The sequence below is a fragment of the Onychomys torridus genome, chromosome 1 (genome assembly GCF_903995425.1).
Source record: "Onychomys torridus chromosome 1, mOncTor1.1, whole genome shotgun sequence".
NCBI classification, from domain to species: domain Eukaryota; kingdom Metazoa; phylum Chordata; class Mammalia; order Rodentia; family Cricetidae; genus Onychomys; species Onychomys torridus.
In genome coordinates this window covers 12,321,917-12,345,728 of record NC_050443.1, presented here as the reverse complement: position 1 = coordinate 12,345,728, position 23,812 = coordinate 12,321,917, and the positions used below count along the sequence as shown (strand labels likewise).

Here is a 23,812-nt window from a genome sequence, read left to right as displayed (position 1 = left end):
ATGGCGTCCAGACACAAATTGAAGGATGCCTCTTCGCTTTCCCAAGCATGGAGGGAATGGAAGAGTATGTGGAAGGGTGGAAGACACTTCACCTGCGTCGACGGCGGCGCCACAGGAAGAACAGTACTAATATGACTGCAATCAGCCCCATCAGACATTGGGCAATAATGCCAATAATACCCCTTTTTGAGGGTCGATGTTTTGGTTTTGCAATTTCACCTGTCATGGACAGAAAAGAGAAGCATCATGATAAATTCATCCTCACCGAGGATGTGGACAAGAACTCTCTGTGTGTGACATGTTTGTTCCTTTGGGGAGTGCACTTCCTGTGAGAAGGTAGATTAGGAGATATGAGGCAATAAACAGGGTATTCTCTTCTAGCACTCTTGTAAGTACTGTGTTTCTAGGCTGGCCATGTGTCTTCCTTCAAGTCCTTGGCTGTGGCAGGTGGGGAGAGAGTGTGCTTTAGGCTGCAGCCTAAATCATATCCACTCTGGCAGTCCTTGGAAGTCTCTTAAGAAGGGAGAAAGTCACATAGCGTTTTTTACATTAAATTTACAGTTATTTTTAATGATCACATCTTTTTCTTGTTGTCCTAATTGTGGTAGATGTAAATATTCATCTCTCTGATTCCTGTGCCCAAGAGTTAACTGAAAGAATATTGAGGCTCCATACCCAGAGCGTCCTGCCCTTTGGCTCCATTCCTGGGACACAGCTGGTCCCTGGAACCCCTGCCCCAACTCTGTCCTAGTTGCTGGCCAGCAGGTTGGGCTCCTGTGGGAAGGCCCCACCCTCACCAAGACCTCCCACTGGACCCTGCAATCTATATACACCCTGCCCCCAAACACATCCTCCTGAGACCCCAGCCACTTCCTGAGGCATGGACACCAAATCACCAGCTCTCACTGGACAAAGAGATGAGTAACTCTGCTCATACCCAGAGAGTCCTGCCCCTTTGCCCCATCCCTGGGACACAGCTGGTCCCAGGGAAACCCTGCCCAACTCTGTCCTAGTTGCTAGCCAGCAGGCAGGGCTCCTCCCTCAACAAGACACCCCCCACTGGACCCTGGAATCTACATGCCCTGCCCCCATACCCATCCTCCTTAGACTCCAGTCACTTCCTGAGACATGAAAACCAAGCTGGCAGCCCTCATTGAACAAAGAGCTCTCATTGGAACAAGAGTAACCTCCTGAGATGGAATCTGCCAGCCCTCATTAGACCAAGAGTGGCTTTCTGAGACATAGAATCTGCTACCTCTCGTCGGTCCAAGAGAGGATTCCTGAAACACAGAATCTGTCAGCTCTGACTGGACCAAGCAAGAGCCCTGATAAGACCAAGAGCAGCTCTGTGAGTCAGAATTAACAAGCTTGGGTTGACGCAAGAGCAGCTCCCTGAGACACAGAATCTTCCTGCTCCAATTAGACCAAGAACTAAGATTGCACCTAGAGGGGCCCCCTGAGTCACAGACACAACAAGCACAGAGTGGGCCAATAGCATCTCACTCAGACACAGACCTCTTATAACTATTACAGGAGGAGATGGGTAGATGTCAAGGGATAAATACATACAACAACATAAAGAGTATCAAGCATCACCAGAATCTAGCCTTCCTCCAACAGCAAGATCTGAACATCACAATGTAGGAGAAGCAGAAGATAGCAACCTTAAGAACAGTATCATGAAGATGCTAGAGGCCTTTCAAGAAAAAAAATGAAAAATTAAATTGAGGAAAAGACAAACAAAACATTGGAAGAATTCAATAAACAAATAGAGGAAAAGAGAAATAAAAATTGGAAGAAATCAATAAATCCCTTAAAGAAAGCCAAGAAAACCATGAAAAAGCAATTAAACATGTGAGGGAAACACTTCAAGAACTGACAAGGGATATAGAAACAATGAAGAAGACACAAACAGAGGGATGCTGGAAATAGAAATCCGAGTAAACCAACAGGAAACACAGGTGTAAACATAACCAAGAGAATACAAGTGATGGAAGACAGAATCTCTGGTGTGGAGGATACAATAGAGGAAACAGATTCATCAGTAAAAAAAAAAGCCAAAAAATTCATAGCACAAAATATTCAGGAAATCTGGGATACCATGAAAAGACCAAATCTAAGAATAATAGGGATAGAAGAAAGAAAAGAATACCAACTCAAAGGCACAGAATATATATTCAACAAGATCATAGAAGAAAACTTTCTCAACTTAAAGAAGGAAATACCTGTGAAGATACAAGCCTATAGAACATGAAACAGACTTGAACCTCCCCAAAGTCCCCTCGCCACATAATAATTAAACAAGTATATGTACAGAATAAAGAAAGAATATTAAGAGCAGTAGAAGAAAAAGGACAAGTGACTTATAAAGGCAAACCCATCAGAATATCACCCAATTTCTCAATGGAGACTTTGAAAGCCAAAAGGACCTGGACAGACCTAATGCAGACACTAAGAGACCATGGATGCCACATAGACTAATATACCCAGCAACACTTTAAGTCACCATAGATGGAGTGAATAAGTCATTCTAGGAAAAAAAAGATTTAAGCAATACCTACTCACAAATCCAGCCCTACAAAAAGCACTAGAAGGAAAATTCCAACCTAAGGAAGTCAGATATACCCATGAAAATACAGGCAATAGATAATCCCACAGCAGCAAAGCCCAAAGAAGAGCAACACTCACTACCACCAACAGATACTAGGAACAAACAATCATGTGTCATTAATATTTCTTAATTTCAATGGACATAATTCACCTATACAAAACACAGGCTAACAGAATGAACCCAAAAACAGGACCAATCATTCTGCTGCATACAAAAAGCACGCCGCAATTTCAAAGATAGATACCACCTCAGAATAATAGAAACATTACTAAAAAAAGTACAGAGATAACTAGCCAAACTAGTGGAAACACATGAACTGTGTCCAATAGATGAGGACCTTCCATGGAAACTGGATTAGGCCATCTGAATAAGTGAGACAGTTGAGTAGGTTGAACTGTTTGCCAGGACCCCAGGCAGTGGGACCAGGAACTGTCCATAGTACATGAACTGGGTTTTTGGAACCTAGTGCCTGTGCTGAGAAACTTATTTCAGCCTTGGTACAGGGAAGAGGGGATTGGACCTGCCCCAACTGAAGGTACCAGGCTCTGCTGTCTTTCCAGGGAAGGATGTGGAAATGAGGGGTGGTTGGGGGGGGGGGGAAGGCAGAAAGGTAGGAGGAGGGGGAACAGAGGAATCTGTGGTTGATAGGTAAAACAGAACATCTCTTAATAAAAATAAAAGAAAAATATAAAAATTTATTTCTGCTGGCTCTTTTGAATATATTGGTGTGAAACAGAGTTGTCCTATTGAGTTACAGAATTGGAAGGCATTCTTGCTGTCCATCTGACCCCCTGTGACCAGATGAGTTTTGATCAGGCTGCTGAGATTGTTCAATGATAGATGAATAATCAGTTAAACAAGGGATGTTGGGAAGATGTGATATCCAGGTAAAAGAATGAAGTTAAGCCTTCACCTAACACCATACACAAATCAGCTCTTCATGGATCAAAGATCTAAAATGGATCAGAGCTGAAAGTCATCAGACTTTTAGGAGACAGGATGAAAGCATCTTGAAATTGGATTTTGAATGGTGTCTTTGTTATGATGCCAGATGCATCATATGGGCATTTTGGCTGTTTATATGTCTCTGTACCACATGTATGTTTTGTACCTGAGGAGGACAGAAGAGGGTGTTGAATTCCCTGGAACTTCAGTTACAGACAGTAATAAGCTGCCATGTGGGTAATGGGAAGTGAACCCTCTGTCCATTGAAAGAATTGTTAGGACTCTCAACTATTGAGCTATCTCTCCAGTCCCATAAAGTATACACACACACACACACACACACACACACACACACACACACACAAACTACTACACACCACAGAAAATAATTATTAGAAAAAAAGAGTCTTGTGCAGGGATGTTATGCTGTCAATGTTAGCATGAGGATAAGAAACTCAGTATATGGGCCACCATGTTGGCTCAGTTGGGAAGAGTGCCTGCTGTACCTACCACTAACTGCCACACAGAAACAAAATGCACAAACAAATGTGGGCCAGTGAAATGGCTTAGCAGATAAAGGGCTGGTTCTGCCACCTGAGTTCAATCCTTTGTCCCTGGAGAATTGGCTCCCTCCCACTAATTGTCCCCTGACCTCAACTCATGGGTGTGGGACATGCACACAAAGTGAATAAATATTCAAATGCAGTAAGAAACTCATTACAAGGCATTCCTATCTATGGTTTTATATTTATGGATTGAAACTTTGGAAACACACTACTAGAAAAAGTATCTCTAAAGTGAAAAATGTATTGTTTCCTCCTATCTTTGTCCTGTACTCAACACAATAAGATTAGGGTCTATGCAGTATTCATATTAGGCATTGGAAATAATCTAAAGAAGATCTGAGTGTGTAGGGTTGACTGTGTGTCTGACTCAGACCCTAAACTCCTAATCACTTTGCATTTCCATTTGCTATATTGATATCAATTGTTGTTATTATTGACAGGGTCTCACAATGTAATCTGAGCTGGCCTTTTACCTTTATGCCTCTTGCTTCATGCTCTCTCTCTTTTGAGATAGGGTCTCACTATGTATCTCTGGCTAACCTGAAAAAGGCTACAAAGACTAGAGTGGTTGGGAACTCATAGAGATCCAAATGTCTCTGCCTCTGCTGTATGGGGTTAAAGGCATGCAGCACTGTGCTCAGCTTTTTTGTTGTTATTTCATGAGATTAACATGCATCCATCACCAAGCTGGATCTTTCCTGAACCATGTTTTTCTCCTTGTGACTTTGACCCATTCTGCACTCTGTTGATAAAGAAACTGCCCCCATGCCCAACACTATGTAGTAAGAGGGCAACAGAAGTTACTCACGTATTATGTCCAGCTGGATGGGGTCACTCCTCCTGGAACTGACTTGATTGGATACTTCACACTGATAGATTCCAGAATCCTCAATCCTCACAGAGTCTATTTGGAGGGTGCTGTTGTTCTGGGACAGCTTCATCCTGTCTGTGAGCTCCACACTCTGGCCTTTGAAGAGCCAATGGACGGAGATCCCAGTGTTGTTTGACAAGCAGTTCAGGAACACAGAGATAATGTCTTTGACTGTGCTGTTGGTGACTTGGATGGAGGGTGGAGTCACTGGATCTGTGGATAAATAGTGCAGGGGGCTAGCTGAGAGTCCTTCACCCTCAGAGATCTTAGGTAGTTCACAGCGCCTTTTGAATGAAGGGGCCCTCTAAAAGGTTTCATGTTTGGGGTCAAGATATGGTCTGTAGGGAGAGAGCTGAATGTTACTCCTAACAAGATCACCCACAGTGACCCTGACTCAGGGTATTTGTGTAGATTCCACACTGGGAGCATCTTCAGCCCACATGTCCAGAAATTTTATGGTAGGGGAATGTATTTTCCAATAATTTTTGTGGAGATTGTTGCTCACAATTTCTGTGAGTGTGAACAGGCAGGTCCCTCTTTTTTGAAATACACTTCTGTTTCTTTTTTATTAAATAATTTTCAAGAGGCTCAGTTAATCTTAAAGATGTTAAAGGCTAGACCTCAGGACTGGGAGAAATCTGTAACTGAAGAATTTCTGTTTGTAGAAAAAATTGTATTTCCTACCCCATGAAATGGATTAAATAGTACAGAGAAGAAGAGAATAATACTGATGCTGACCACAGCCTGCAAGTCTAATCCTCAGTATTGATATTTTTTGAGACAGGGTCTCACTGTACAGTTCTAGCTCACTTTGAACTTGCTATGTAGATCAGGCTGGCCTCAAACTCACACTCTCTACCTGCCTCTCCCTCCTCAGTGATGCACATCAAAGGTGTGTGTCACCATGCTCAGCCGACATTTGTTTTTTGAACCTTGAGAAGAGTAAGCAAAAGAGCATCATCAGCTGTCAGTGACATGGTTAACCCTGACTGAGAACAGGGCTTCAATCACTCCTTCCATCCCATGGAGTCAGAGCTGAGACAGCCACCCTACCCATGAGACAGGAGCAGAACTCTGAGCAGAGGTCTAGTCCCCATCTGTGGGGGAATATTCTCTTCCAATTTGGAGAATAAGAATTTAACAAAGTTTAAATCTCTGGGTGTTCCTTGTAGGCCATGGAGGTCATAAAACAAAAATGGAGGGGATAGGAAAGTTTGTGTTAGGCTCAGAAAGAAATCTTGTCCTTGAGGCTCTCCTAACCCTGAAAAGTCCCTCATGCAACCTAAGACCTTACAATGTTGGGAGAACCTCCTCCTTACATTGCAAGCTCTATCCCTAACATCCAGAAATCAGAGGACCAGGAGGCCATTAGATACAGGGATGGAGCAGGAGGCTTTGGGGAAGACTGAGTTTTGTTTGTTCCCATAGACATGGGCTGTAAATTAAATGCCTCTGTACCTCCCCAGAAAGCTAAAAGACTCCACTCCAAACCTGATGCTGATATTTCAGAGATCTACTTACTAAGGACAGTAAATTTCTTTACTGTGGTCCAATTCACTCCAGGGAAAACATTATAGATGTGGCTGGAATAGGATCCAGTATTATTAGTATTGATGTTGGGACTACAGAGCTCTTGGGAGGATGACTGGAGCTCTCCATTGACAAACCAACAGTACTGTGCAGGTGAGTTAGCATCTGTGTGGCAGTAATGTGAGGTTTGTCCTTCAATGGAAATGAATATTTGAGGGGGATATGATCAAGACATCTGGATAATCAAAGCCACATGTGATGTGAGAAGAAGGAAGGGAAAATCCTGGTCTGTCGAATGCCACAGTATCACTTTGAGCTGTGCTTTAACCTTAATTCAACAGATTTCACCCAGAGTTGGGAAGGAGATTTGTAGGAGAGTACTCATTCAGCATGCACAAGCCTGAGTCTATGTCAAGCACAACAGACAGACATCACCTCTGCACACTCTTGTGTGTACTGAACCTGACTCTGATATGTCCCCTGTCTCCATCACCCTCATCTCTCTAGGCAGAAGTCCCTGCAACCCATTCAAGCTCAATGCTCGGCCTGTCCACATATACTAGGGCTGGGACAGGATGCCCTGACAGCCTTGCTATCTGTATGAAACTTCCTTGTCGTGAACTCAAGGGGCCTGGGACCGAGTGTGGTAGCTCTAGCACTCTGTATGTAGGCAGTTGGGGCCAGGATGAAACAGAAAATACTTACACATAATGTCCAGAGAGAATGGGTCATTGGGGAGGCACTCACTGGGTTCTAGGTTCACATTTATAGGGTCCTGTGTCAGTCCTCACAGCACTGAGTAAAGTGAGAGTCCTGTTGTCCTCAGACAGCTTCAGCCTGTCCTCTTCTGGGAGTCTTTGGTCATTTATCCTCCACATGTAGGCTGTATTCTGAGTTTCAGGCACACAAATTGCTACTGAGTCCTCACTCTCCATGGGATTGGAATTGTTGGTTGTGATGTTGGCCTTGGGTAGCAGTGCTGTGCTGACCACAGAGAAATGATTGCTCTGTGTGGTACATTTATATATTACAAAGTCCTCTTACAATCAGAGATAGTCTCTTAACTCCCAGCTGATCCAGATACTTAAATAATCAGGCAGGAAGCAAAAGTTTTATTGCTGTTGTTTGTTCAGAGAACAATTGTCAGGACCATTGTGATACAAGGAAGCATTGGCAAAGGTCAGTTTGGAATTGTTTGGCAAGACAAATGGCGGGGAGAAATTTCTGGGAAGAATTTCTCTTCTAGGAAAAAATACTCATGGTTCTAAGAGACAGACATTTATCAGACTGTGATTGCTCCAAACCACAAAGGAGCACACACACACAAAAATTCTGCAGGGTACCATGGGCACGCCTAACAGCAACTTTGAAATCTTCAAAAAGATGATGGGACCCCACAATGATGATTCCACAAGGACTAGAGTAAAGCCATTAAACTAATCAACACCACGGAAAAGACCGATTTTGGACTACAAACTGTTCAGGGCAATTTCAAGTTGGGTAGCTGAGATGATCTAGATTCATAGACTACTCAAACATGGACTTGAGACATGCCTTGCACTTTCCCATTATGCAGAGTGGACAAATAATACAGCTAACTCTCTTAGGTTGACAATTAACTCAAAATTTTTTTTTCTGGATTCCATAAAGATGCCTTCACCCCAGAAAGCAAGAAGTAATTTTACAAAAACTATACCCCCATTCCCAAGAGGTGGGATGGGAGGCTTTTGGCTGTTTAATGAGTTATGGATTGTGTTGTTGTTTGTGATGGTTGGTCACAAGTTGTTAATTGTTAATGGTCAGGAAAAAAGCTGAACGAGGAGCTTAGATTCAGTGCTTTTGTTTTTAAAAAAAAGAAAAAGAAAAAAAGAGAATATAGATATGAGGTAGATCATTGATTCTACTCTAATCAGAAAAAGGGGAAGATATAAAAATGACAAAAGATAGATAATTGAATCTAGTATGAAAAGAAAAAAGAGAGAATATGGATATGATCAAAAAGATAAACAGGTAAATTATGGAATCTACTTTTAAAAAGGAACTACTTGTTTGAAGTAAGGTAAGTAATGAAAAATTTTTGTCTGAGTTTATCAAATGTTACTGGACTGACATTGTTATGTATTAATGGAGTACTTCACCTGAGTCCAACAAATATTAATGGACTAGACATCATTAATGAAATTTTTGATTGTATACATTGTATATAGTTATTGGATATAGTTTTTATTGTATTAGATATAAGCTTTTTAAAATTTTAGAGAAAAAAGGGGAAATGTGGTTGTATTGTGTTCCCCCAAAATATTGTGCACTCTAATAAACTTATCTGGGTTCAGAGAACAGAACCACCACTAGACAGACATAGAGACCAGAAAATGGTGGCACACATGCCTTTAATTCCATCACTTGGATCTGGCTCTCTGGATAAGTGTCTGTCTAGTGGCTGTTCTGTTCTCTAACCCCAGATAATTATTAGAGTGCACAATATTTTGGGGAACACAATACCACAACATTTCACCCAGGCAGTAGGACCCGGACCTGTCCTTGGTGCATGAGCTGGCTGTTTGGAATCTTGGGCTTAGGCAGGTCACTTTGCTTAGCTTGGAGGGAGGGGACTGGACGTGCCTGTACTGAATCTACCAGGTTGAGCTGAATCCCCAGGGGAGTCTTGGCCCTGGAGGAGATGGGAATGGGGGGAGGAGCTGGGGGGGAAGGTGGAGGTGTGTGTGGGAGGGGGGAAGCCAGGGGAACTCATGGCTGATATGTAAGATTAAAACACAAATAGAATTAAAAAAATAAATAATGGGAAAAAAGTATAATTTGTTTAAAGAAAAAAAATTCTATCACTTGGGAGCCAGAGATCCATCTGGATCTCTGTGAGTTTAAAGCCACACTAGAAACAGCCAGTCATGGTGACTCACACCTTTAATCCCAGGAAGAGAGCCTTTCATCCCAGGAAGTGATGGCAGAAAGCAGAAAGGTATATAAGGCGTGAGGACCAGGAACTAAAGCTGGTTAAACTTTTAGGTTTTTGAGCAGCACAGTTCAGCTGAGAGGCATCCAGTCTGAGGAAATTGGGTCAGCTGAGGAATTGGCAAGGTGAGGTGGCTGTGGCTTGGTCTGCTTCTCTGATCTTCCAGTGTTGACCCCAGTACCTGACACCAGGTTTGTTCTTATTAATAAGACTTTTTAAGATTCATGCTACAGAGGGGACAGTAGATAGATATAGAGAGAAATCAGGCAAGAAAGGAGCTAGGGAGGAGAGCAGACTGTAGCTCGGTAGACAGGATTGTATCTGAGAGGAGTAAAGTTGACAAAGAAAAGAGCTTGGTTTCCTCAGATTCATTTCCAAAAAATAATTGTCAGTGTTCACAGGCTTCTCTTCTCGGCCTCTGGGAAAAATATTAATAAGGTGGGTCCTTAATATTTGAAAATAACCTCCTCTATTTTTTGGACCACCATGTCTCAAAGTTATATTTCAACAAGAACAAAAATTAGAGTCTATAATCTCATGGAAACTGAATAATACTCAACTGAATCACCAACCTGTCAAGGAGGAAATCAAGAGAGAATTAAAGACTTGCTTGAATTCAATAAAAATGAATGTACAACATACCTAAACTTATGGGACATTATGAAAGCAGTGCTAAGAGGAAACTTCATAGCACTAAATGCCCACATAAAGGAGTTGGTGAACTCGCACACTAGCGATATAACAGCTCACCTGAAAGCTTTAGAACAAAACTAGTAAACTCACCCAGGAGGAATAGACGCCAGCAAATAATCAAATTGAGGGCTGAAACCAACAAAATGGAAACATATAGAACAATAAAAAGAATCAATAAAACAAAGAGTTGGATCTTTGAGAAAATCAACAGGATAGACAAGCCCTTGACCAAACTAAACAAAATGCACAAAAGGAGCATCCAAATAAACAAAAATCAGAAGTGAAAAGGGATACATGACAATAAACAATGAGACAATTCAGAGAATCGAATCATTAGGTCATTCCTCAAAAACCTGTACTCCACAAAATTGGAAAAACTAAAAGAAATGGACAATTTTCTCCATAGGTACCATATACCAAAATTAAATCAAGATCAGACGAACAATTTAAATAGACATATAACCCAGAAGGAAATAGAAACAGTCATTAAAATCTCGCAACCAGAAAAGGCCCAGCACCAGATGATTTCAGCACAGAATTCTACAAGATTTTCAAAGAAGTGCTAATACCAATACTCTTCAAATTGTTCCACACAGTAGAAACAGAAGCAACATTGCCAAACTCTTTTTATGAGCCTACAGTTACCCTTGATACACAAAGATGCAACAAAGAAAGAGAATTGCAGACCAATCTCCCTCATGAACATTGATGCAAAAATACTTAATAAAACACTGGCAAACTGAATTCCAGAACACAACAAAATAATTATCCATCATGATCAAGTAGACTGCATTCCAGATGAAAGGATGGTTCAACATATGAAAATCTGTCAATGTAATACACCATATAAAAAAATGGAAAGAAAAAATCAACATGATAATCTAATGAGATGCTGAAAAAGCCTTTAACAAATCCAAAACCCCTCATGGCAAAGGTCTTGAAAAGATCAGGAATACAAGGAACATTCCTGAACATAATAAAGGCAATTACAGCAAGGCAACACCCATGATCAAATTAAATAGAGATAAACTCAAAGTGATTCCAGTAAAATCAGGAAGATGACAAGGCTGTGTCCTCTCTCCATATTTATTCAATATAGTTTTCAAAGTTCTAAGTAGAGCAATAAGACAACAAAATAAAATCAGGGGGATACAAATTGGAAAGGAAGAAGTCAAACTTTTCCTATTTGCAGAAGACACAATACTATGCATGAGTGACTGGGAAATTTCTTCCAGGAAAATCCTACAGCTGATAAACACCTTCCCACCTTGCTGGTGGAAGCCTGATTGGGTGAATTGAAGTGTGAGGATCTTAGCAAGTGTCCTTTTCAGCTTGCTGTGTTTCTAGGTTAGTTCTCCCTTGTCCTTACAATCCTCGATTTCCATCAATTTCATCCAGGCAATCATGTGAGAATGTGAGACAGGACCACTGCGATTTTGTGTTTTCAATATCCAGTGTTTCCATCTTATTCTTAGGGTCTCAGTTGTGGCAGCCATGAATAAGAGGTCTCCTGTGGCTGTGACCTAAGTGACAGAAGGCCCAGGCTACTGACTCTCACTGTACCAGCGCCTTTGCAGAGACTATGTTTTATGCAGTGGGGTAGGACAGCAAGGCAGACTATGTAAGACCCCAAATCCCTCTGCTTAATGACTGTGGAGAACTCAGCCTTGAACTTGCAGAAAATCTTTTGGAACTGCACTGCAATCTAAGACATGCCTCCTTCTCTGCTTCAACAGAGATCATATCAACATAGGTCCTGAGGGCTATCTCAGGCTCACCATCAAAAGAGTATTTGTCCAATAATACCTTGCTTGTCTGAGCCCTTCATGGTCACATCCTGGAGGATGAAATCTAGTAAATTACCAGGTTTAGAAACTTTGCATCAGACACCCCCTCCTTTTTTCTCTCCAATTTTTATTTAGTAGTTATGTTACAGTGGTTTCACCTTTTGAATAACATGTGTCTCCCCACAATCCTCAGGTATCAATGCTGCCCTCACCTCTTTACTCCCTGTTGTGAGCATTTGGGGCTCAAACCTCACCAGTCTGCTCAAGACTGATTATTAATGCTAATACTGACCAAGGTGGTATGGTATTTATGATGTGGCTGTCTCTGTATTTGTATCTGGTATCATCTATATTATAAGTCTGTAACAAAGAAATTATTTCCATTCAGATGATGGAAAACAGGAACTTAATGTGATTTTTCATAAATTACTTAAATCTGTATGGTTAATCAGAGATAGACCTTGCTACCTGGTTTCAGGGTAACATTAGTGGTAGAAAAAATTGCAGCTAACATATTTTCCTTCCTGTGTGTGTACTATTTTGCCAAAAAATGTTACTTGATTATTATATTAAGTCTTTATAAACTACTATGAGGCAGGTGAAGGACGTGATATAACCTAGCATCCTAGCATCAGAGACTGAGGCAGGGGGATTGTGAATTTGAGGCAAGTCTGGGTTACATAATGAGACTCTTGCCTTCCATGCTAGTGGAAGGAGAAAACTGAAGATCAAATGAAGATAAATGAACAGAGCCTAGAGCAACAGCAAAGAAAGCTGATGCACCAAAAGTAGGTTCTTCAAAAATGATTTACAACATTAGCAACCTTTTCCCAGATTAACTTTGAAAAAAAGGAGATGGATATTAATACAATTTGAGACCTCACCATTCCATTCTTAAGAGTATGAAGAATTTCAAGAGCACTCAGTAGTTATATGCTAACTGTTGTGCCACCTAGATGCAATGGACAAATTCCTACAAACCTGGATTCTTTAGAGATGGAAGCATGAGACAAACAAAATTGAATAGCTGTGTAACCAATAAGATTGAACAACAAAAAATTGACAAAAATTTAGAGACTTTAATAATAAAAACACTGACACATTATAGAAGGCCAGCTTAGTGTAACAAAGGCCACACATGGAAATCCACAGCCAACATCCTATTCAGTGGGAACAATGACCTTTCTCTCTAAGATCAGGAAGCACACAGGATGCTGCTGTGACCACTTCTGTTCAGGAGACACATAGGAGTGCTACATGGAGCCATTAGGCTAGACAATGAAATGAAGGTTCCCAATTATGAGGTGCTAAAGATATCTGTAGATGAAAGGAACTTGTTCATAGAAAATCTTTAACATTCTACAGAAAGTTCTCAGAACTAAATGAGAAAAACTAGTAAATTGGCTGGCTAATGAATTGACCATGCCCAAGTGAGCTGTATTTCTGTATACTAATATTGACCATGAACAATTTGATTTTTGTTTTTCTTGGCAGTAGGGGAGCTTGAACCTAGGGCAAGCCCAGCAATGTTCAGTCCCTGAGCAATAGTCCCAACCTTAACAGTGAACAACTGGAAAGGAAATGAAGAAAGTATTTATTTATGAAAGCACCAAAAAGAATAACGTACTTAGAATTAACTCCACTAAGGAGATAAAAGACATGCACTCAGCCAACTACCAAATAAGAGATGATGAAAGAACACAAGAAATGACAGCCGTTGGGACTGATGGGTTGGAAGACTTAATCTCATTATTACTGTTGTTCTGCAGTACTGGGATTGAACCCAGGGATTTGTGCGTGGTGAGCAATGCACTACCATTGAGCTATACTCTAAGCTCTGCCTTCTAATTTTTATTTGGAAAGAGGATGTCACTAAAATAATCAGGCTGGCCTTGAATTGGCTGTGGTAGGCTCTTTTAGAATATGGTACTCCTTCCTGCCTCGACTCCTTGAGTGGCTGGATTTACAGGCATGAGCCAGCTTGCCTAAAAGATATTTTTTAATAGATGACAATATCCCTGAATGTAGTCTATCAGTTCTATGCACATCAGATCAAAACCCCAGTAGCATTTTGCACAGAAATAGAAACGTCCATTCTAGCAGTCCTGAAACTCACTATATAGATCAGGCTGGTCTCACATTCCCAGACATCCACCTGTCTCTGCTACCAAGAGCTGGGGTTAGAGGCAAGCACCACCATTCCTGGCCTTAAAAGTATCTTGAAAAAAATAAGAATAAAATTGCAGGACATCCTACATGATTTCATAATTTTAGTACAAAGATGCAACAATCAAAATAGTCTATTACTGACATAAAGGCAGACATACAGATCAGTAACTTAGAATTGGAAATCCCAGACATGCACTGCTCATGCACATGGCCATGATTAAATTAAAGATTAGTTAATATGATAAATATGTGTTTTTATGGGACACAGTTTTGCATATATATTATAATGTGTGTCAGAAATGCACAGTGGCATATCCAGCATTTCATCTGTCACTTTTTATGTTTGTTAAAAACATTCATTTGTGCTGGCTCTTTTGAATTATTTGGTGTGTGACAGAGTTGTCCTATTGAGTTACAGAACTTGGAAGGCATTCTTGTTGTCCATCTGACCCTTGGTGACCAGAAGAGTTTTGATCAGGCTACTAAGACTGTACAATGATGGATGTATAATTAGTTAAACAGGGGATGTTGGGAAGATGTGATATCCAGATAAAAGAATAAAATTAAGCCTTCACCTAACAACATCCTAAAATGGATCAGAACTGAAAGACATCAGACTTTTAGGAGACAGGTTGAAAGCACCTTGAAATTGGATTTTGAATGATGTCTTTGTTCCGATGCCAGATGCATCATATGGGCCTTTTGGCTTCTTATATGTCTCTACACCACACCAATGTTTTGTACTGCGGACGACAGAAGAGGGTGTTGAATTCCTTGGAACTTCAGTTACAGAGAGCAATAAGCTGCCATATGGGTGCTGGGAATTGAACCCCTGTCCTTTGGAAGAGCTGCTAGGGCTCTTAACTATTGAGCTATCTCTCCATGTATTTGGTATATGGGACTTAAGAGATAGCTCAATAGTTAAGAATCAAACACACACACACACACACACACACACAAACACACACATACTACTACTACTATTAATACTACTGCACACCACAAAAAAGTTATCATAAAAAAGAGTCTTGTGCAAGGAGCATGAGGATAAGAAACTCAGTATGTGGGCCACCAAGATGGCTCAGTTGGGACGAGAGTGCCTGGCATATTCCATCTCAGTACCTAACCCACTGGCACACAGATATAAATGCACAAACAGTGTGGGCCAGTGAAATGGCTTAGCAGATAAAGGGCTTGCTCACCTATCTGAATTCAATTCTCTGTCCCCAGAGAACTGGCCCCACAAATTGTCCTCTGACCTCCACAAACTAGGTGGGGAACACCCATACAAAATGAATAAATATGCAAACATAGTAAAAAACTCAATACAGGTACTTTCTATCTATGGATTTTATATTTATGGATCGAAACCTTGGAAACAAACTACTTGGAAAAGTTTGTCTACAATGAAAAATGTATTGTTTCCTCATATCTTTGTCCTGTACTCAACACAATAAGACTAGTTTATATGCAGTACTCATATTAGGTATTGGAAACAATCTAAAGAAAATTTGATTGTATGGCATGGGGTGTAGAGTAACATGAATATTTTTACTAGATTCTGAAGGTGGTCTGTCTGTGACCCTAAACTCTTAATCACTTTGCAGTTCTATTTGCTATATTGACATCTATTGTTATTAGTATTGACAAGGTCTCACAATGTAATCTGTGCTGGCCTAGTACTTATCTGCCTTGTGCTTCATGCTATCTGTCTTTTGAGACAAGGTCTCACTATGTATCTAACCTGAAACAGGCTACAAAGACAGGGGGGTGTTGGAAACTCATAGAGATCCAACTGTCTCTGCCTCTGGAGTGCTGGGGTTAAAGGCATGCAGCACTGTGCTCACCTTGCTTGGTGTGTTATCGTGAGAATAAAATGCATCTATCACCAAGTTGGCTGTATTTGTATCTCAAGCCATGTTTTTATCCTTGTGACTTTGACCCATTCTGAACTCTGTTGATAAAGAAACTGCCCCCACCCCCAATGATATGGAGTAACAAGGGAGGAGAGGTCACTCACCTATTATGTCCACAGGGATGGGGTCACTCCTCTTGGCACTGACTTGATTGGATACTTCACACTGATAATCTCCGGAATCCTCCCTCCTGGCAGGAACTATTTCCAGGGTGCTGTTGTTCTGGGACAGCCTCATCCTATTCGTGATCCTGAGACTCTCTCCTTTGAAGAGCCAATGGATTGAGATCCCAGTGTCATTTGACAAACACTTCAGGAACACAGAAGTCAGGTCTTTGACTGTGCTGTTGGTGAATTGGATGGAAGGTGTAATCACTGGTTCTGTGAAAAAACAGTGGAGGGGACCAGCTGAGAGTCCTTCACACTCAGAGATCTCAGGCAGCTCACAGGGCCCATAGAATGAAGGGGCTCTCTGCAAGATCACATGTTCAAGAAATGTCCTGTAAGGAAAGAGCTGAATCTTACTCCTACAAAGATCACCCACAGTCACCCTGACTCAGGGTATTTGTGTAGATTCCACACCGGGAGCCACTTCAGCCCACATGTCCAGAAATCTCACTGTTGGAGGAATGTATTTCTAAATGATATTTGTGGAATTCTTGCTCACATTTTTGTGAGTGTGAATAGTTAGGTCCCATCTTTATGAAATAGCCTTTAAATTTTTATTAAAAAATTGTCATAGGGTTAAGAAGGCCTAGCTAATCTTAAGGGTGTTAAAGGCTGGACCTCAGGACTGGGAGAATTCCCTAACTGAAGAATTTCTGTTTGTAGAAAACTCGAATTTCCTGTCCTATGGATATGGATTAAATACTACAGAGTAGAAGTGAATAATCACAGTGCTGACCACAGCCTGCCAATCCAATCCTCAGGACTGACATTTTTGAGACGGGGTCTCACTGTACAATCCTATCTCACTTGGAAATTGCTCTGTAGACCAGGATGGACTCAAACTCACACTGTCTACCTACCTCTACATCCTCAGTACTGGCATCATAGGTGTGTGCCACCACACTCAACTGACACTTGTTTTTTGAACCTTGAGAAGTGTAAGCAAAAGAACATCTTCAACTGTCAGTGACATGGTTCACCCTGACTCAGAACAGGGCTCTCAGGCACCTTCTCCACCCACTCTTCCCATCCCTAGGAGTCAGAGTTGAGACAGCCACCCCACCCATGAGACAGGAGCAGACGTGGGAGAAGAGTTCTAGTTTATATCTGTGAGGAATGTTCTCCTCCAATTTGGAGAATAAGAATGTGAGCACAGTTGAAAGCCCTGGGAGTTCCTTGTAGGTCAGGAAGGTAATAAAATGAAAATGGAGGAGACAGGAAAGCTTATGTTAGGCACAGAAAGAAACCTTGACCTTGAAGCTCTCCTAACCATGGATTATCAAGGCTCGGAGAACCTGCTCCCCACATTGCAAGCTTCATTCTTATAGGCCAGAAATCAGAGAACTAGGATGCCATTAGACATAGGGATGGAGCACAAGGCTTGGGGGAAGACTGAGTTTTGCTTGTGCCCATAGATATAGGCTGGAAATAAATGCTTCTGTGACTTCCCAGAAAGCTTAAGACTTCACTCCAAACCTGGTGCTGATATTTCAGAGATCCACTTACTAAGGACTATAATGTTCTTGACTGTGTTCTTACTGAGGACAGTGACAGTTAGAGATGCTTAAGGGATAAGATCCACTATCCTTAGTGTTTATGTTGGGAATACAGAGCTCTTGGCAGGATGACTGGAGCTCTCCATTGACAAACCAAGTGTACTATGGAGGTGTGTTAGCATCTGTGTGGTAGGAGATGTGAGGTTTGTCCTTCATGGAAATGAATATTTGAGGGAGATATGATCAGGACATATGGACCATCTGGAGCAAACAGAATAAAGTCAAACATGCTGTTAGCAGAGGGAAGGAGAAATCCTGGTCCACAGAAGGACATAGTATCTCTTTGAGTTGTGCTTTAACCTTAGTTGAGCAGGTCCTACCCAGAGCTGACATGCAGATTAGCAGAAGAGTACTCATGTAGCATGCACAAGCCCTGATCTATGTGAAGCACAACACACAAACATCCCCACCACACACTCTTTTGTGCACTGAGAATGAGTCTGACATTTCCCCTGTCTCCATCACCCTGAGCATCTCTAGGCTGGAGAATCCTAGATCCTGCAGCCCATTCAAGCTCAGTGCTGAGCCTGACCACATATGCTTGGGCTGGGACAGGATGCTCTGGTAGCCTTGATATCTGTATGAAAATTTCTTGTTATGAACTCAAGGGGCCTGGGACCGAGTGTGGTAGATCTAGCCCTCTGTATTTAGGTAGTTGGGACAAGGATGAAACAGAAAACACAGGTAATATCCAGAGAGAATGGGTCACATGGGGACCACTCACTGTGTTCCAGATTCACATTCATAGAGTCCTGTGTCAGTCCTCACAACAATGAGTAAAGTGAGAGTCCTCTTGTCCTCAGACAGCTTCAGCCTGTCCTCTTCTGAGAGGCTTTGTCCATTTATCCTCCACAGGTAGGTTATATTCTGAGTTTTATGTTCACACATCAATGCTATTGAGTCCTCACCCTCCATCGGATTGGAATTGTTGGTTGTGATGCTTTGCTTGGGTAGCATTACTCTGTTGATCACAGAGAGATGACTGCCCTGTGTGGTACTTCTGATTCTTGCAAAGTCCTCTTACAACCAGAGACATTCTCTTACCTCCCAGCTGACCCAGATCCTTAAATGATCAGGCAGGAAGCAAATTACAGGCAGATAGAGTGGCTGAGTGCTCAGAGATAATAGGGCCTCCTATGCTGAGTATGGGAATACCTGGAGTTTCTCAAGAGTGAACTTATCTGCAATGTTTGGTGATGGTCAGATTCAAGACTTGGAATCAGAGACCTCATTTTATCTCCTGGTCCTCACTGACACATTGCCTACCTTGAGACACAATTTTCAGGTCCCTCCAGCTACACTGACTTCACCTGCTGAGTGTAAACAAGAGTACTCATAGCCTCTGCTATTCAGGACTGTCCTACAGATAGTTATGATTAGTCTTCCCATTGAGCTTCCCTGAGTAACCTGACAGCCTGTCAGAGATCTCACACAGCTCAGGATCTGCCTGAGTTTAGGTCAGGCTGGGTCACAGGTGTCCTATTGTAGGGCACAAGGTAAATGATCATTGGTTGGCCCATAATTTAAACTTAAATGTTTACAATGACCTGACCTTCACCAGTCAGTACCTACTAGTATTTATCTGCAGGAAATAAACCCTGGATTTGGGATGGATTGTTGCTAAGGGGTTAAGAGCACTGGCAGCTCTTCTAGAGGTCCTTAGTTCAATTCCCTTCAACCACATGGTGGCTCACAACCACCTGTAATGAAATATGGTGTCCCTTTCTGGATGCCAGCAGAACATTGTGTAAAAATAAATAAATAAATAAATGAATACATACATACATACATACATATATACAACATACATATATATACATTTACATAAATTCATAAGGCCAAACTGGCTGAGGGAAAAAACACGAAGGAGCTGTTGGTAGCAATATGTAAATATCACATTGGAAAGAGATGCAGGTTAGAAGTAACCCATAGAGAATTGTCGTCAATAGCAGTGTATATTTCAGAGTAGTCAAGAAAAATTTCCAATGCCTCACCATAACAAATGGGAGATAAAGCCATGGAGGGGTGGTACATGCCTGTAATCTCAGCACACGGGAGGCAGAGACAGGTGGATCTCTGTGAATTTGAGGCTTGCCTAGTCTACATATCGATTTCCAGAAAGGCACAAAGCTACACAGAAAATCTCTGCAAAAACCAAAATAAAAAAAGGGAGATGAATGGGGTAGTGGATGTTAAATTGTTGACTTAACCATTCTGTGTTGTACACAGACATCAAAGCTCAGACTCTATTTGTACAGACTATGTACATTTGAGATGCCAGTTAAAGTACTATTAACAAGTAATAGGCCAAGGATCAAGAAAGTGGAAAGACCACTTTCAAGCATTAAAAAATGTTATATATTGTGCATATGAACGTGGGGCAAAATAGATAAAGAACTCTCACAGTTCACCAATGGAAACAATAAAATAACAAGCAGCTCAATCCAAAGAGAAGGAAAAGACCTGACATTCTTTTTAAAGAAAGAGACATGCTGATTAGTTTTTGTCTATTTGATAGACGAAATTCACATGGAAAGATAAAGACTCAGTTTCGGTATCACCTCCATCACAATGGCTAGCAAAGCATTTTCTTAATTTCAGTTTTGTGGAGGTGGACCCAGTGCTATCCTATTGCAGATAGCCCCTTTCTTATGGGCTCTATAAGAAAAGCAGCTGAGCAAGTCTGGAAGCTTTCCACCTGGGTCTTGCATGCACTTACCTCAGTGACAGATCCTGATCAAGACATTTAAGTTAAATAAACCCCTAGCTACCAAGTTGGTTTGAGTTGTGGCATTTTATCACAGTAACTGGAAACCTAGCTAGAATAAAACATAAAGAAATGCTGTGGGAGCCAGGTGGTGGTGGCACATGCCTAAATCCCAGCACTTGGGAGGCAGAGGCAGGAGGATTTCAGTGAGTTCAAGGCCAACCTAGTCTACAGAGCGAGATCCAGGACAGGCACCAAAACTACACAGGGAAACTCTACTTGGGGGGGGGGTGGGAAAGAAGGAAAAGAAAAGAAATTCCCAAGGGTTCACATGTAGTGGAAATGACTTTAATCCCAGCATTCAGGAGGCAGAGGCATTTGGATCTCTGTGAGTTCCATGCTAGACTGGTCTACAAAGTGAGTTCCAAGACAACCAGGGCCACACAGACAAACCCTGTCTCAAAAAACCAAAAATGAAAACAAGAAAATGAAATGCTTATGGGACAGGCATGGTGGTGCACACCTTTGATCCCAATCCTCTGAGAATTCCAGGCTGTCCAGCCAGGAGTATATAGTGAGACCATGTCTCACAATCAAAAAACAAAAACATGCTTAACACCAGTAGTCATTGTAAAAATGCACCTGATTGGCCGACCTAAAGTGTACATTCTTAAGGATAAGTCATATATAAATTATAAGCTATTAAAGATAGTTATTAGGATACAAGTTAAAGCTTTATCATCTTATAAATGATCTAATTCTCTGTACAAATGTATGTTTAGAAACAGGCTAAATATACTGAATATTAGCATAATAAATTGTTCACTTCACCCATGACATTTTAAAAATGTTTAAGTTTCCCACTTTAAACTATACCATGCCTTTAATAAAGACTGTAATTTGCTTCACTGTGGTCCTATTGACCCCAGGAAAAAAGTTATAGATGAGGCAGGAATAGGATCCACAATTACTAGTATTGATGTTGGGGATAAAGAGCTCTTTGGAGGATGACTAGAGCTCTCCATTGACAAACCAAGAGTACTGTGCAGGTGGGTGAGGATCTGTGTGGCACACATTTTTATTTAGTAGCTATGTTACAGAGGTTTCACTTTGATAACAGTTGTGTGGCCCTGACACAATGGATTCTTTAGAGATGGAAGCGTGAAAGAAACAAAGTTGAATAGCTGTATAACCAATAAGATTGAATCAACAAGAACTTGACAATTTTCACAAACTTTGATAATAAAAACACTGAAACTGGACGGAAGACCAGCTTAGTGTAACAAAGCCATACATGGAAACCCACAACCAACATCATATTCAGTGGGGAGACTGACAGCATTCTCTCTACGATCAGGAAGATCACAGGATGCTGCTCTGAGCACTTCTCTTCAAGAGACTCTTAGGAGTGTTACACAGAGCCATTAGCCTAGACAATGAAATGAAGGTGCCCAATTATGAGATTCTAAAGATATCTGTAGATGACAGGAAGTTGTTCATAGAAAACCCTTAACATTCTACAGAATGTTCTCAGAACTAAATGAGCAAAACTAACAAATTGGTTGGCTAATGAATTGACCATGCCCAAGTTAGCTGTATTTCTGTATACTACTATTGACCATGATCAATTTGATTTTCATTTTTCCTGGCAGTATTAGAGCTTGAATCTAGAGCCTCGTGCATGCCTGGCAAGTGTTCAGTCTCTGAGCAATAGTCCCAACCTTAACAGTGAACAACTGGAAAGGAAATGAAGACAGTATTTATTTATGAAAGCACCAAAAAGAATAAAGTACTTAGACTTAACTCCACTAAGGAGATAAAAGACTTGCACTCAGCAATCTACCAAATAATAGATGATGTAAGAAGACAAGAAATAACAGTCATTGGGGTTGATGAGTTGGAAGATTTAATCTCATTATTACTGTTGTTCTGCAGTACTGGGATTGAACCCAGGGCTTTGTGCATGGTGAGCAATAGCACTACCACTGAGGTATACTCTAAGCTCTGCCTTCTAATGTTTATGTGGAAACAGGATGTCACTAAATTAATCAGGCTGGCCTTGAATTGGCTGTGGTAGGCTCTTTTAGAACATGCTACTCCTTCCTGCCTTGACTTCTTGAGTGGCTGGATTTACAGGCATGAGCCAGCTGGCCTGAAAGACTTTTTTAATAGATGACAATATCCCTGAATGTAGTCTAACAGTTCTATGCACATCAGATCAAAACCCCAGTAGCATTTTGCACAGAAATAGAAATGTCCATTCTACCTGTCCTGAAACTCACTATATAGATCAGGCTGGCCTCACACTCCCAGACATCCACCTGTCTCTGCTACCAAGAGCTGGGGCTAGAGGCAAGCACCAACATACCTGGCCTTAAAAGTAATTTGAAGAAAACAAGAATAAAATTGCAGGACATCCTACATGATTTCATAATTTTAGTACAAAGATGCAACAATCAAAATAGTCTATTACTGACATAAAGGCAGACATACAGATCAGTAACTTAGAATTGGAAATCCCAGACATGCACTGCTCATGCACATGGCCATGATGAAATTGAAGATTAGTTAATATGATAAATATGTGTTTTTATGGGACACAGTTTTGCATATATATTATAATGTGTGTCAGAAATGCACAGTGGCATATCCAGCATTTCATCTGTCACTTTTTATGTTTGTTAAAAACATTCATTTCTGCTGGCTCTTTTGAATTATTTGGTGTGTAACAGAGTTGTCCTATTGAGTTACAGAACTTGGAAGGCATTCTTGCTGTACATCTGACCTTCTGTGACTAGATGAGTTTTGATCAGGCTGCTAAGACTATACAATGATGGATGTATAATTAGTTAAACAGGGGATATTGGGAAGATGTGATATCCAGGTAAAAGAATAAAGTTAAGCCTTCACATAACAACATATATAAATCAACTCTACATGGATCAAAGACCTAAAATGGATCAGAACTGAAAGACATTAGACTTTTAGGAGACAGGATGAAAGCACCTTGACATTGGATTTTGAATGATGTCTTTGTTATGATGCCAGATGCATCATATGGGCCTTTTGGCTGCTTATATGTCTCTACACCATACCCATGTTTTGTACCTGAGGAGGACAGGAGAAGGTGTTGAATTCCTTGGAACTTCAGTTACAGACATTAATAAGCTGCCATATGGGTGCTGGGAATTGAACCCCTGTCCTTTGGAAGAGCTGCTAGGGCTCTTAACTATTGAGCTATCTTTCCATGTATTTGATATATGGGCCTAAAGAGATAGCTCAATAGTTAAGAATCAAACACACACACACAAACACACACACTA

The 23,812-nt window shown here is 41.1% G+C and overlaps 1 pseudogene; it reads right to left on the bottom strand.

The window, feature by feature from the left end:
• Nucleotides 1-88: 88 nt before the first annotated feature.
• On the bottom strand, nt 89-18,697 carry LOC118589254 (annotated as a pseudogene).
• Between the last annotated feature and the right edge of the window lie 5,115 nt (nt 18,698-23,812).